Source organism: Periplaneta americana, chromosome 16, assembly GCF_040183065.1.
Source record: "Periplaneta americana isolate PAMFEO1 chromosome 16, P.americana_PAMFEO1_priV1, whole genome shotgun sequence".
NCBI lineage: Eukaryota > Metazoa > Arthropoda > Insecta > Blattodea > Blattidae > Periplaneta > Periplaneta americana.
The window spans coordinates 181,338,048-181,355,194 of record NC_091132.1 but is presented as its reverse complement, the minus strand read 5'-3'; the positions used below and the strand labels follow the sequence as shown (position 1 = coordinate 181,355,194).

At 34.5% G+C, this 17,147-nt stretch overlaps 1 protein-coding gene across 1 annotated transcript in view; it reads right to left on the bottom strand.

The window, feature by feature from the left end:
• LOC138692165 (zinc finger protein 665-like) overlaps nucleotides 1–14,216 on the bottom strand; it is a 35,950-nt gene extending 21,734 nt beyond the window's left edge. Inside the window, exon 1 of the mRNA XM_069815201.1 lies at nucleotides 14,138–14,216. The gene's annotated coding sequence lies outside the window, so the exon portion shown is untranslated. The remainder of the gene's footprint in view (nucleotides 1–14,137) is intronic.
• Nucleotides 14,217–17,147: the final 2,931 nt, after the last annotated feature.

The window sequence follows — 17,147 nt, the reverse complement described above, 5'->3', positions numbered from 1 at the left end:
CTACTATGCGACGATCAATCTATAACAAAGTCAGTCTCATATGATGAACACTTTCTTGTATCTAATAATTACGTAGTATTTCATTGCAGTTAATTTGGAGAAAAAAAAATATAATCTATACTAATAATAATTCTGTAGCCGAAATTTTTCTGGTAATTTTCGATTTTCCAAACATAATTGGTCCTAACATATATAATTAACCACCCTGAAAAAGAATATCGCTTTTTTGAAAATTTTGTTTGTATGTCTGTCTGACTGTATGTTACCTTTTCACGCGATAATGGCCAAACGGATTTCGATGAAAATTGGAATATAAATTAAGTTCGTTATAACTTAGATTTTAGGCTATATGGCATTCAAAATACATTATTTAAAAGGGGGGTTATAAGGGGGCCTGAATTAAATAAATCGAAATATCTCGCTTATTATTGATTTTTGTGAAATATGTTACATAACAAAAGTTTCTTTAAAATTAATTTGCGATAAGTTTTATTCCTTGAAAAATTTTGATAGGACTGAAATTTAATGAGATAAATGAGTTTTAAAATTGAAATAACTGCCATATAAGGCCGTGTAATGAATTAAAAAACAAATGACATCGTCTATAAGGGGCCTTGGACAGCAACAATCGAAAGCTATGAAAGATAGCCTACAGACAATGTTTCTGTGTTTGTATGAAGTAATATCGGAAGCAAAATTAACCGATTTGTATAATTAATTATTATTTCACCACTGGAAAGTTAGTTTCTCTATATGGACATAATGCTATTATGTTATTATAATATAATATAATACAATATCAGAACCATAGTGGGCCAAGCGCCATTTACTGAATACGTAGAAAACAAGGGTTAAAATTAAGTTATTACCATAATTCAAGGGAAACCTATAACAAATAAAATAAAATATACACATTAAATCTAAATGATGTCAATCTTCATTAAGCTATGGTTGCATGTAATAAAAATTAATAAACATGTTAAAGGAATTGTCATTGCACCAAATGAGTGTCTCTGGACCAAAATGATCGGATTTTAATTATTTGGATGCAATTTAAATTAAGTAACATATTAAACGATTTTTCCTTCTATGAAACAAGAATCTTCCCTGGATCAAATGTCCTATTTTAATTATGTAATTACTTTACATTTATTTCGAATGGGTGCAGCGGAGTGCACGGGTACGGTTAGTGTAAAATAAAAGAAGTATTTATTATGCACATTAATTTGTACGTCAAGATGTCCTTTATTTATAATGACTCCAATCTCACAACGTGCTTAAAATATTAGAAATAATTAAACCTTTGCTCTACTAAGAGAAAATAGGTATATGGAAACTATATTTTCTTTTCTCTGCAATTTGGAAGAAGGCACAGAAAGATTATGTGGACATTTTTCTGAATTTTCTGTTTCTTTTTTCTTTAACTTATTTATCAATATTGGGACATAATGACTGGGCAATGTATTATCTAAGACTGCATGTTAGGTTGCGATCTGACAAGGTACTTCTAGATTTAGGCTTAGCAAGTTTCATAACAGAAAATTATTGTTGGCATACATATGTCTAACCAAACATACATGATACCTATGCAGCAAGTGCCTACAATCTCGGGAATCTGGCTTGGGAGAAATTCTTGTAAAAGTCAGCCATGTCCTTCTTGTGTTATATTTTTGTCCTTCAACAAATCGTCACATTGTAAATTTAACAGTTCCAGTTGGTATCTGCTAGGAACATCTTTGACATCTACTGAATAAGGGATTGCAAAGAGCTCAAATGTAGTAGAAACCGTTTCTACGTCATGAAAGCTCGACCCAAACTGGCGAAGAAGATCATGTATAATTTATTTGCATATATTCTTCAGAGAGACTAATGTCCGGATCACGCACTTGCGATAACTTTGAAAAATGCACAGTTTCCAGTTGATTTACCCATAGAGCCAACGACAATTTGAACGCTTTAACTCTATAGTATATATCAGTTACGATTAGATCCTTGCCCTGAAGTGAAGTATTTAAATCGTTTAAGTGGCTTGTTAAATCAGCATGAAAAGACAAGTGACATCCAGGTTTTTTTTACAACTGAGGGACAGGCTGATTTAGACTAGTTATGAATAATCTTAACTCGAAGAAACGCCGTTTATGTAGGCAACTTTGCATTACGATGCTCTCACCTGACGTTACATGAAATGAAGAACGTGCTCTTCCTCCACAAACGTTAGGTTACGTACACGTTGGAGCAACGACAAACGATAAAAGAAACGATGTAGCGACGCTTTGGTGTTATCAAAGAATCTAGTGTTCATATCGGAGCAACGAGGACGCGGGAAGCAAACATTTTGATTTATCAACAGTAATCTCACTGGACGTTTTGATTTATCTAGAGAAAATCAAAACTCGAGTGTGATTTAATTGACTATTACACGATTAGAAGAAAGTATATAAAAATTAGAACTAACGAAGTACTCCAATACAATAAAATATTAATTGACTTACGAAAATACAACTGTCTCCAAATGTATTATTGTACCATTTCAACATTACAAATATTACGCTAGATGCATGCTAGATGGCAGTAGTGTCTTTATACAGACACTGTAATGATTACTATTCAATAAATCTTAATATTAAACAATCTCTGATACGTGACTATCCATAATATCATATAGCAGAAGTTCTTTTTATCCTCTCAGAGCAGAAGCTATAACAAAACCTAACTAATATACACAAGTGTTAGAAAAGTTTTAATTAACGACGATGACATAAAAAATAAACATGAATAATTTTAAAAGGAATAATTATTGAATGTACAATTTTCAAATTTGAATATGGTTGGTGGTTCAATTGATGTTATATTGGACGTGTGCATAATAGAAGTGGAACTCGTTGATTTAGGCCTACATGGTGTATTCAACTTATTTAGGATTTCCGAATGATGCTCTTCATTTATTTGTAAATCGGATTTCAGAAGATGCATAGGTATGATCAGTGAGTTTTATTAATTCTTGTTCTTGAATGCCATTGCGAGTCATATTTGAAACTGCTGTGCATCGACTGGAGTGGTTTGTAATTTTATATATATTTTTGACGTCCAGATCAGCGCAGTTTCAAATGTTGGCAAACAAAGAAACAAATGCTAGGGACGCGATAAAATTAAACAAATGCTAGGGACGCGATAAAATTGTGCGATACGCAGCCATGATTGGTTGAAATACGACCTTTCGTACCGTTTTATTGGTCAAAAGTAGTATGACATAGTAAGAGTGTAATAGTCAGTAGAAGATATTCTATGCATTCACTTAATGAAAGAGGATATATAGGAAATATCAGCTGCTAAGTTCAAGGTTAATGTAACTTAAATACGTACAAAATTAAACCCGTTTCTCATCCCAAAGATAGTATAAATTCGTTGTTTGTGACTGGTTCTTGTGATCACATAACATATGATCAATAAATACACAACTGATCAATTTGCCAATATCTACAATAATTAATTTAATATACCGAAATAATAATAAATCGATTAATATTCGGATATATTGACAACCACCGGTAATTATACAGATTAATATTATCTTAATCAGAGATCATATAAACGACAAGAGCGGAGAAAATGGTACTTTTCTTTTTCGTCGCTTTTATCGTGCATCTTCGCTTTTATCGTTACTCCAATATGCACACCTCAACGACAATGCATGCTTCAATTCTCTCTGATATAGCATCGCTGCTTCCTTTATCGTTTATCGTCGCTCCAATGTGTACGTACCCTAATACGGTCTGAAACTGTCTTCCGCTGGTATATCAAGATACTACCCTAGATCATATATGTAACAGATAACTTCTCGCTACGTTAAAATCGGCAGCACTTTGAAGAGAACAACCGCCAGGATCGCCACCCGTCAGCCGTAAACGAACACGAGATGGCAGCACAGTCGCTAATGCAATTCAAATGTGTATTATGACGTGACTCTTTATGTAACAACTAGATGGCAGCGTAGTAAACCTGACAAAAGTTGTTAACCTCAAAGCCCATGACCCCGACATATGTTACATATATGATCTAGGATACTACGAACTTCGCCCTACTCCATAGGCAACCCAACAGTACGTAGAAAAGAAGCATGTAAACTGAAACACCCAAGTCTCTTGGAAACAGGTCAGAGGCCTATGTTCGGCTCAAGTTTGTTCAGTCTCTGCAGAATCGAAGCTCCCATCGCGTTTGTTCAGTCTTTCCCCTTCCTTACAAACATATGTTCGGTGACTTTCTCTTTAGTTCCTCCTCTCTTTGCGCCATTATGTTTTAGCTGCGCCGTGTACATATCTTGCAAGTTACGCAAAGTAAGGAGTATAGGTAATTTTCCTTGTTATTAATATTACTAAACTTTCACAAAAATATAGGTATAAATAAATTAAAACAATATTAAAAATTGTAATCTAAATTTTTATGATAATTTTCGATTTTACAAAAATAATTGGCGTTAACATGTATACTGAACGGTTTTGAGAGCTAAAATAGCATTTCCGACATTTTTGTTTGTATGTTCGTATGTCTGTTACAATTTCACTCGATAATGGTCGAACCAATTTTCACGAAAATTGGTATGTAAAATAAGTTAGGTCCCACTTAGATTTTAGGCCGTTTGACATTAATGCCCGGTTTCTGGTATAACTCAGTTAACTGTCAGTTACTAACTGCACTTATAAATTTAATTGCACTGATAACTTTCATGAATTTCCGAAAAGTTAAATGTACATTTATAAGATCTTGTAACTAATAGTTGCAGTAACTTCAAGTTCAGTATATCTTGTTGTCCATAGATGTGTCCACTGGTATTTTGTTAGTGATTTTTTTAGTTATTTATAGTTATTTTTATTTTCACGTTTTCAGTAGTAATATGGCAGTCAGCTATGTACTAGTAGGAGCAGGCTTTTTAATTAAGGAACCGTGTGATAAGTGATTTTGTACATGTATACTTCCATTCCAATCTTAATAAGATTAAAAAAGCAATAATTGTTGTTATTTGGCGTGATCATCGAGGTAAATACTAGTGAAGAGAGGACTAGATGTAATTTCTACTACAGAACTGCAATGTAAAAATATATTACATTCGTCCATATTAATGTTTTCATGTGTTCAAATGGACTTTTCGGAGACCGAAATACCATTGGCATTGGTAGAGCATCAAGAATAAAATATTCCTTGACTGACGACATAAAATCGAAATTATCTTTACAAACCCACATTATTATCCTAATGCTTGCTTACTTACTTACTTACTTACTTACTTACTCACTGGCTTTTAAGGAACCCGGAGATTCATTGCCGCCCTCACATAAGCCCGCCATTGGTCCCTATCCTGAGCGAGATTAATCCAGTCTCTATCATCATATCCCACCTCCCTCAAATTTATTTTAATATTATCTTCCCATCTACGTCTCGGCCTCCCTAAAGGTCTTTTCCCCTCTGGCCTTCAAACTAACACTCTATATGCATTTCTGGATTCGCCCATACGTGCTACATGCCCTGCCCATCTCAAACGTCTGGATTTAATGTTCCTAATTATGTCAGGTGAAGAATACAATGCGTGCAGCTCTCTACATTGTGTAACTTTCTCCATTCTCCTGTAACTTCATCCCACTTAGCCCCAAATATTTTCCTAAGAACCTTATTCTCAAAAACCCTCAATCTCTGTTCCTCTCTCAAAGTGAGAGTCCAAGTTTCACAGCCATACAAAAACAACCGGTAATATAACTGTGTTATAAATTCTAACTTTCAGATTTTTTGACAGCAGACTAGATGACAAAAGCTTCTCAACCGAATAATAACAGGCATTTCCCATATTTATTCTGCGTTTAATTTCCTCCGAAGTTTCACATATTTGTTACAATTGCTCCAAGTTATTTGAATTTTTCCACCTCTTCGAAGGATAAATCACAAACTTTTATAGTTCCATTTCGTACAATATTCTGATCACGAGACATAATCATATACTTAGTCTTTTCGGGATTTACTTCCAAACCTATCTCTTTACTTGCTTCAAGTAGAATTTCCGCGTTTTCCCTAATCGTTTGAGGATATTCTCCTAACATATTCACATCATCCGCATAGACAAGCAGCTGATGTAACCAGTTCAATTCTAAACCCTCTGTGTTATCCTGAACTTTCCTAATAGCATATTCTAGAGCGAAGTTAAAAAGTAAAGGTGGTAGTGCATCTCCCTGCCTGAGCCCGCAGTGAATTGGAAAAGCATCAGATAGAAACTGGCCTATACGGACTCTGCTGTAAGTTTCACTAAGACACATTTTAATTAATCGAACTAGTTTCCTGGGAATACCAAATTCAACAAGAATATTATATAAAGCTTCTCTCTTAACAGAGTCATACGTTTTTTTGAAATCTATGAATAACTGGTGTACTGTACCCTTATACTCCCATTTTTACTCCAATATCTGTCGAATACAAAAAAAAACTGATCAATAGTCGATCTATTACGCCTGAAACCACACTGATGATCCCCAATAATTTCATCTACATATGGAGTTAATCTTCTCAAAAGGATATTCGACAAAATTTTGTATGACGTCAACAAAAGTGATATTCCTCGAAAGTTACTACAGTTAGTCTTGTCCCCCTTCTTAAAAATAGGTACGATTATGGACTCCTTCCATTGTTCTGGTACAATTTCCTTTTCCCAAATTGCAAGTTGAAGTTTACAAATTTCGTTAGATAATACGCTTCCACCCTCTTGTATTAATTCTGCTGGAATTTGATCGATACCTGGAGACTTGTACTTTTTCAGATTTTCTATCGCAATTTCGACTTCAGAAAGTGTGGGTTCCGGTATAAATGGCTCAGCAGTTTGTATTTCAATTTCGTCCCGATCATTTCTACTTGGCCTATGTATATTTAGTAGTTGCCCAAAATAGTTTTTCCATCTGTTAATTTTTGAATGAGAGTCTGCAAACAAGTCACATTCTCATCCTTGATCACGTTTACCCTTGCCTGATATCCATTTTTAAATTCCTTTATACCCTTATATAAATCTCGAATGTTTTTATTCTTACTATTTGTTTCTATCTCATTCAGTTTTTCCTTCAAGTAATCTCTCTTTTTATTCCTAAGTGTACGACTTGCTTCCCGTCTTTCATTGAAATAATTATCTCTATTCTCCTCAATTGGATCCTGTAAGAATTTCAATTTTGCCTGTTTCCTTCTATCTACTGCAATAGAACAATCTTCATCAAACCATAATTTCTTTTTCTTAGTTTCATTATAACCTATGCTCTGCTCAGCTGCAATTTTGATATTATCTCGGATATTGTCCCACACGCTATTAATATCTAACTCTTTCTCACCTTCGTCGGAAGTTGTTAAAGCAGCAAACTTATTTGAAATTTCAACCTGATAACGTTGCTTAGATTCCTCGTCCTTTAATTTCAAAATACTGAATCTACTAATATTAGCTTGTTGCTCTACTCGCTTGGCTACTGATAGTCTTTCTCTTAATTCTCCAATCACCAAATAATGGTCAGAATTACAGTCTGCCCCCCTGAAAGTTCGAATGTCTACTATACTAGTATGTCTTCGTTTATCAAGATGTGATCTATTTGGTTGTGTGTCAATCCATCTGGAGAAGTCCAAGTATATATATGTATATCCTAATGGGGGAATGTTGTACTCTTGACAATTAAATTTTTTGATGTGGCAAAGTTGACTAACCTAACTCCATTGTCATTACTACATACGTGTAGGCTCTCTTTTCCAATTGTTGGTCTAAAAATATCCTCACGTCCTACTTTAGCATTGAAATCCCCCAATAAAACTTTCATGTGATATCTAGGTAACTGATCAAAAGTGTGTTCCAACTCCTCATAGAAGCTATCCTTTATATGGTCGTCTTTCTCTTCTGTAGGGGCGTGAGCATTTATAACTACGATATCGCACTATCTACCCTTAAGTACTAAATACGATAACCTGTCACTTATAAATTCGACCTTTTTTACTGCTGATTTTATTTTTTTATGTACAAAGAATCCTGTTCCTAATTGGTGATTAATGTTTCCTTCCCCATAATACAACAAGTAATCGCCTATTTGTGATATACCATTCCCATCTAACCTAACCTCTTATACTCCCACGAAGTCTATTCTATATCTAGCTAGTTCTTTTGCTACTAATGTTACCCCTCCTGTTCTATAAAGACTAGTTACGTTCCATGTTCCAAATCTTATAACCTTATTCCTTTGCTGTGGTCGTGCCGGAGAATCAGTCCCATTCCGAGGCTTATTGTTAGGTTTCGTAACAAGCTGTTTTTTACGGTCATGGGTTGTTAGCCCTTCGCCCAACCCTCAAGCTGGAGGACCACCCCTTATCGGCTGTCCACGACTGCTTATTCAATATATTCGCAGCTACCCTCCATATCTGGAGGCCGTCTCCTCTATCTGCATCCTGAGGACGCGCCATGCCGTGGTGATAGGGACCCACAATATATGGATTATTATCCTAATATGTCATAGAAAGTAGAACATTTACCGCAAGTTACGTAAATAAAACGCCAAATTTTTTAAACTATACCAATGATACAGTAAATTAATTCCGGTCTATATTATTATTTAATACCAGTTATTATAGTTTACGAAACAGTAATGCAGTAGCGCCGCATGTCGGTATTTGACTATTTGTTCGAATCAGTATTAACAGCCCACGGCCGACTTGATGTTCCCTTCGCTTTAACTACAGGCCAGGCACAGTTACCAGTTGAGGAACTGTGAAGATTACGATAACTGTTGTTTCGGAAACTCGTTTCAAACATATGAGCGCGTTAAATCGTAGATAACTCTGTATGTACAGGTAACTGTCTTTCCAGAAACCGGGCATAAATGTACTTTCTTTAAAAGGGGGAGGGGTAGAAGGGGGATTGAAGTAAATCGAAATATCTCGTTTGTTATTGATTTTTTTTAGGATATTACATAACAAACGTTGCTTTAAAAATCTTTGCTACAAGCCTTACTCTGAAAAAAATTTGTGTAGGGTCGATATTTAACGAAATATAAGTTTTAAAACAACCAGGAGTGTACACAAGGGGAGGTTACCGGATTTGAACCCACCCCCTTAACTTAAAAAAATACATTCAGATGAGTATTTTTTTATCCATAATCGTTGTTCGTTCTCTAATTTTTAACTGTCACAGTAACAAAATCTACATCGACATAAGGCATAGCCCGCCTACCTCACCTTCCATATATTCATTATGTAAGTGTAATAATCACACAAGAATTTTAATTATACAAATTTAAACAGAAGTTAAAATTTGCTAAAAATTGGCTGGCTCCTGAAAAATTTACGTTTCAAAGAATTTATAAGTATAGTCATGAATATGTACTACTATAACACAGTATAATTTTTTAATAAATATACCGTTATATAATAAAAACTTTTAATTATGGTTTATTTAACGACGCTCGCAACTGCAGAGATTATATCAAATACCTTACTATAATAATACCGGACAGCTATCAGTTCTGCGCGCAAACGACTCTGGTGCTGCTACCTAGGCGGCCGGTATGGCGATAGTCGCGAAAACAGCTGTGATCAACTGCAATGTATATTGTTGCTGGGCTAGTTCATAGTTTTATTAATTATTACTGTGTTAAAATGTCAGGGTCTGTATGTGCTGTTTATAATTGCTACAATTACAAAATTACAAATTGCTCCGAATCGTACTTTCCATTTCCGAGAGATCATAAAACGTGAGTCAACAACATTTTTTAGTAGGCCTAATTCCTTCGCCTTTGTGTTGATAGAAAAATACAGATTAGCTTTTTTATTTAGACCTAATAAATGTATAGAAGTTAAAATGTATCGGAAATTTTAAGGTTTTGTCAAATTAAGTTTTATTTCGTCCACTTGCCTTTATTAATTATTAGAAACATGAGATTACTATCAATTTTATCTTTACAGTTGTCAGCAATGCGCATATAAAGGATTATTGTAAATTCATTCCTAATATCAGAATTTATGACGTAGCTGCAATAAGGGCCCATAGCCCCATAGGCCCTTTTTCCGGAGAATGCATAAATCCGTAGTTTCTTTGTTATACCCACGAAGTTTCGATGTTGAACAGTGATGCTGATAAACTTGTTTATTTTAATATGTGTTATAGGCCCTGCACTGTTTTTAAAAATTTCCCTTATTGCAGCTACGTCTTCAATTGATTTTGTCTCACTAAACCGAAGAAAAAATATGAAACAATTAATTACGGAAAGTAATATGAATTATGCAATATTTCTCATAATATTTAGCTTTGATATGAGACAATAATTTTACATTAAATATTATTGAGCATTTCTTGACTGTTTCATATCTTATTGCAAATTAGTAACTCACGTTTTAAACACTAGTTCGAATTCACTATGTTAATATTTGTATTTGTGGACGTAATTCCACGCCGCTCCGCTAGATGTCAGGTCCGCGATATTTTGCACTCACGTCAACGCTGCTAGTATACAGCTGTCCGGTATTATTATAGTAGGGTATATGGTTATATCAGCGTCGCCGGTGTGCCGAAATTTTGTCCCGCAGGAGTTCTTTTACATGCCAGTAAATCTACTGACATGAGCAGGTCGCATTTCAGCATATTTCAATGCCATCGGCCTTGGCCGGGATCTAACCCGCAACCTCGAAAACAGAAGGCTAGCGCTATATGGACTATGCCACCGAGACCAATAATAATAATAATAATAATAATAATAATAATAATAATAATAATAAGAAGAAGAATTATTATTATTATTATTATTATTTTATTTTATTTTAAATCCACCATCAACAGAAGCAGGCTTTCAATTGCAGGTGGATTTAAAATAAAATAAAAAACATCGATTTTGCTGGAGCACTTTGTCTCGTGATATTATTTCTATTCTAAATATTACAAGATTTTAAATAATATAACCTTGGAAGATTTCATCACTTGTTTGTTTCAATAATAATAATAATAATAATAATAATAATAATAATAATAATAATAATACACAATTTTAAATACCAACAATTTGAAATGTAAATAATTTTATGCTCGACCATACCGAAATGTAGTAATTATACACCTGGTAGCAGTCCTTTAATGCATGTCATTAAAGTACACCTATTCATTAAAGTTCAGGTTTTCGATTATTCTCGGATATGCAATCGAAAGACAACGAGGGAAACGTCACGGAGGCTGGAAATCCAATACTGTTGCAGAAGGTTATGTTCTGCTACTATAATAATTAGCGTTGATTGTAAATAATATTAAAATAAATTCAATTTGTCATCTCGTTTTTCAATTCTAAATCAATTTCCAGGTTATATCAAAATTAGTTCATGTTATTCTCTAAATTATATCAAGGTCAATGACATTATTGTTCCTCGGAAAAAATCAATACTTTCGCGTCTGCGCACATCTTACAATTTTCGAGCTATGAACAAGGTCACTTCCGATCTTCTGTCAGATACAAATAAAATGAATACTTCTGAATAATTTCAAGTTAGAAATATGGTCGAGCATAAAATGCCGTATGAAAATTGCCTATAATGGTAATTAAGACGCTCGGATGAAAATTATATACTCGCGTCTTAATTACTATCATTGCAGGCTCGTTGCATAATGTACTATTAATAACCCTCACCTTGACAAAATTGTGAGTACGACACTTAAAATAACAATGCGTTTTATATCGGACACAATACTTTCTTTCATCGTCCGTATAGTCACACATGTATTGTTACCGAGCAACTGTGATTTATTTAAATATTATGCCAAGAATATAATTATAGCTATTTTCTGTCGGTAATTGGTAGGCCAATAGTAAAAAGTGTTACATATATTTAAAACAAAATTTTATTTACCTATATGTACCCATAATTCTGTGGATGTTTAAAAATAATTTTGTAATAAAAATTACCTAACCTTAAATCTAAATAAATGTTCACAAGATTTGTTCTAAAACACCTTACGCAGCTAAAAGCATGAAGGGTTGGGAGGTGAGGATAGGTGAGGCCAGAGCTCTTCAAGAGGCAGATTCAAATGAGTTGAATAGATCCGCTTCTTCAAAACAGACTGGTTCTTGTCACGCTCGACAAACTTGAATCGACACCACGCTTGGAAAAACATACACGTACACACGTACACACACACACACACACTCACACACACACACACATAAACGAGCACAGATGACCATGTCGATTCTAGGGTTGTTAAAGTATTTACCTTACAAAGAAATCCGGACAATTGAAGACTGAAGTTGTCAGAATAGTACATTATGCAACGAGCCTATAATGGTAGTAATTAAGACGCGAGTATGTTTGTTTATGAAACGAGCGCAAGCGAGTTTCATAATTTTCATACGAGCGTCTTCATTACCATTACAGGCAAGTTTCATACGACTTTTTATGCTCGACCATATTTCTAACTTGAAATTATTCATAAGTATTCATGTTATGTAAGTGAAGAACGGAAGTGACCTTCTAAATTGTGAGATGTGTATTGATTTTGTCCGAGGGACGAATGTCAATTACCGTGATATAATCTAGAGCATAACATGAACATTAATATTGATATAACCTGCAAATTGATTTATAATTGAAAAACGAAATGATAAATTGAATTTATTTGAATATTATTCACAATTAACGCTAATTATTATAGTAACAGAACATAACCTTCTGCGAACAGTATTGGATTTCCAGCCTCCATGACGTTTCGCTAATTGTCTTTCGATTGTATATCCGAGAATAATCGATACTTGCGGTTTTATAATGGTGCAATGGAGATTTCTCATTGGCTGAACAATTGAATTATAATGAATAGGTGTACTTTAATGAGGTGCATTAAAGGGCTACTACCATTATGCAACGAGCCTATAATGATATTAATTAAGACGCAAGTATGTTTGTATATGAAACGAGCGCAAGCGCGTTTCATAATTTTCATACGAGCGTCTTAATTACCATTATAGGCAAGTTTCATACGACTTTTTATGCTCGACCATATTTCTAACTTGAAAATATTCAGAAGTATTCATTTTATTTGTATTTGACTCAAGATCGGAAGTGACCTTGTGCATAGCTCGTGTGAGATGTGCGCAGACGCGAAAGTATTGATTTTTTCCGAGGAACAATAATGTCATTGACATGCACAGAATAACATCAACTAATTTTGGTATAACCCGGAAATTGATTTAGAATTGAAAGACGAGATGACAAATTGAATTTATTTGAATATTATTTACAATTAACGCTAATTATTATAGTAACAGAACATAACCTTCTGCGACAGTATTGGATTTGCAGCCTCCGTGACGTTTCGTTAATTATCTTTCGATTGCATATCCGAGAATAATCCATACTTGCAGTTTTATAATGGTACAATCACAGTCTAGTATACACAGTCGCGAAGCTCAATACGTAGTAAATATGCAAACATTAGGTAGTTGCTCACCACTAGGATCGCCAATATCGCCTCATTACAGGCAATGCAAAATAGTACCGTCACAGTCTATTGTTTCTAGCACCTTCAAAACTCAAGCTTCGTGACAGTATATAGTAGACTGTGGTACAATGGTGATTTCTCATTGGCTGAACAACTGAACTATAATGAATAGGTGTACTTTAATGAGGTGCATTAAAGGGCTACTACCAGGTGTATAATTACTACATTTCGGCATGGTCGAGCATAAAGATATTTACCACAGACATATGTAGCTAGTCGGCGGTGTATGTAATGGAGGGGAAAGGAACTGGCCACCCTCTCTCATTAGCTCCTGGCTTAGTTGGCTCATAAGTAGAGCCTTCTCGGTATCATTTATGAGGTTCAGACCTGTCTTCGGGCAGTTGCCTAAACAACATGTTATACTAGCAATTCAACGATAATAAAAACAATAGTGAAGAGCATAGCATAATAGTTTCAAATTGAGCCTAAATGAGTCTTCCTGTTGTCCGATTTTGATAAACGAGTCAACGAATGAAATACATTGCTCCATATCTCCACTATGAGCGGGCTTAATTTATACATAGGAGAGAATGGTTCAAGTCCGTTTGTGAAGAATAAATCATGCAACTTATGGTTATATAATGTAGCAATATATACCTATGCACTTACCTTTGTGGAAGAATATAATGCACTGCTCATAATTTGTAGCATTAGACGCGTTCAATATTAATGTGGATCAATACGGATGATATGATCAAGGAAGCCATGATAGTAGTTTGTGTAAAATCAATACGTTCGTTCCAGTGTTGCCAAGTCAGCGGTTTTGTAGCTAAATCTGGTGTTTTCACGACTACGGTCAGCTACAGAATTTTATCGTCAGCGGCTAGCTATTTATTTGCCGTTTTTTGATGATTCCGACAGAGGGAGACAATATTTTTCAGTTTTTTTTTGTAAAGATGTTATAATTGTTTCTATATGTACTTACGGATAATAATATTAGTTAAAATGAAACCAGAGATTAATATGGTATTATCATAATTTTTCATTGTGCGAGTGTAAAATATCAACGTTTTATGTTAACTCGATTTGGTACAACCATGTCCATTTCCTGCCTCTTCCATTGTTGTTGTACAAATAAGGCATGCCACATTCGTTAAACTCTTAGTCTAATCATGTATGCATTGGTTTTGTAAATGAATTGATATATTTAATCATATAGAGTAGGTAATGAACTGAATTATTATTTTCATTTATGATAACTTATATTATGATTCATTCATTCATAGTGTTCTGCCCATGAGCAGGTCTTTCACTGCAAACCCAGCATTCTCCAGTCTTTCCTACTTTATGCCTTCCTCTTTGTCTCCTCATATGATTGATATATCTTAAAGTCGTCGAATATTATTTAATTTATCATTCCGCATTGTAGTTTATGTAACACTGACATACTTAAACTTAAAACCAGACTCATTATTGCCAGGCACGTCACCAGCTCCGTGTGAAATCAGATTTCGAACGGACTGGTATGGTTCTGAATATGATTGTTTCCAAAGTGTCCAGTATTGTGTTCTTGATCTATTTCATTCAATTTTGAAGAAATATGTAAAGTAAAACTCCATACGTACAAATGTTTAGAGATGGGGGGGGGGGAAAGAAAAAAAAACATACCGTATTGAAATATTGGGTAGAAGAAGTTTCCGGTGGTAGTTGGAAAGCTCGATGTAAATGGTGTAAGGTGGTATTGAATGCAAAATATTCAGTTTTAATTGTCCATACGATTTTACTTACAACATAGATCCTACAAGGTGATACAGACTTTCCATAATTTAGTCTACATTTTTATAAAATTCTCCAGTTCTTAAAACTGTATAGTTCGTATTTCAAATTTGGGAGTGATGCGTTAAGAAAAATCTGGAGTTTTTCAACTACAATTTAACGGGTTTTTTAAGCTTGTGTAGTGGTAAATGGAATTCTGAGTTGGCAACACTGGTTCGTTCCAACAACTGTCAGGGACTGTCCGTTACTATCGTGAGCATGCGCAGTAGACAAAAAGCGTTCCAACACCAACGAGGAAGTCTACTCTTTCTAACTCGTTGTCCAACAAAATCCGAACCGGCAACATGTACTACGGTCGGGCGTTCCAACAACCTTTTGACACGGGTTCGGAACGGTCAGAATAGTCAGTGGATTGACGCAAGTACTGAAGAGTAGGCGAGACGCGCATGCGCATAAGCTCACCAACGTCTCCTGGATACTGAAGAAAGACATGATCGACTGTTCACATCAATGAGGTTAAGATCAAAAGTAACATTGGAGACAAATAATAAAACTAGAGATATTTAAATTTTCGCCAAGAGGAAAGGGAATGGAATTTATTTGGGTATTGAAATAGTTAATTACAATTTCAACATGCAGCTTTGATTAAAAGTATAATAAATAACGTACATAAATTAATAATTAAAAAAATAACTATTTTTAGATGATAATCCCCCAGTACAAGACACTGAATTATCGAAATTCTTGCCTTCCATATTTTTGTAATCTTTTTATAGAAAATAATGGAAATTCTATTTTCTGCAATTAGAATTAGCTGCGAAACGATAATTAAGCATCCCGTTCTTAGCAAAGATGATCACAGTTACAGCTTCTCTGGATTTAGTACGTAACGGTCCACGAAAGCGTTCCAACAGCGTCCAATCCAGTTTCAATCCCATATCAGATGCTCAACTAGCGCATGCGCATGAGGTCCGTAACACACTTCAAGAGTTTTCGCTGGCGAGAAATGTGTTGCGAGAAAATTAATAAATTGATAACGTGGATTCAAATGGACGTCCACACACTGGAAGAGATTCTCGTTCGAGGCAAAAACCTCGCGCGAGTTTCTCGCTGGAATCGGTAGCTCAGCGAATTTTCTTCACACAATTATCAAAGATGTTTGACATTTATACTCTTTATGACGATTGAATGTAGAAAAAGATATCACAGGTGGCGATGAATTATATTGTTTTTATTTGAAAATGAGGAAAGATGGCTGATAATTGCAGTCAGAAACTTATCGAACGTTTACGATGTCACCCGTAGGCCTATTTATATGATACACGGGATGGAAACTAAAAAAACACGAAACTTAAAGAAGAAATCTGGATAGAAATATCTGAAAATAAATAGGTCTATATTTTATTTTGATGAGATTTAATAGTATTGATTAAACATTTGAAATAATGTATCTATATGTCTTAACAGTTTACATAATTTTAATCAGAATATAGCAAAGAATTCTCAATCATATCATGAATGGCAAAAAAAAAAAAAAAAAAAAAAAAAAAAATGTGGTCCATTGAACCTGAAATAACGCCTAAACGTATCATCATTCAAATCGAAACCAGTGTCCAAAACTCGCCCTTATTTTTGTAAGATACAATGTGATTTTCAGATATTTCTGGGTTTAATTTTAGGCCTACTTCTTCTTTTCATGAACAAAATACGTTCATGTAACTCCATTTCCTCATCATCTGAATACTCAGATTCAACAAAGCGTTCGAACGTAATTTGTAAACTCCGACAATATACTTACAGGTTATGTATTTAAGTACGACAATATACGTAAATACATAACCTATAATATTTCCCCCAACGAGTGATTACTATAATCAGATAAATGCTTTCTGCATGAAGGCAG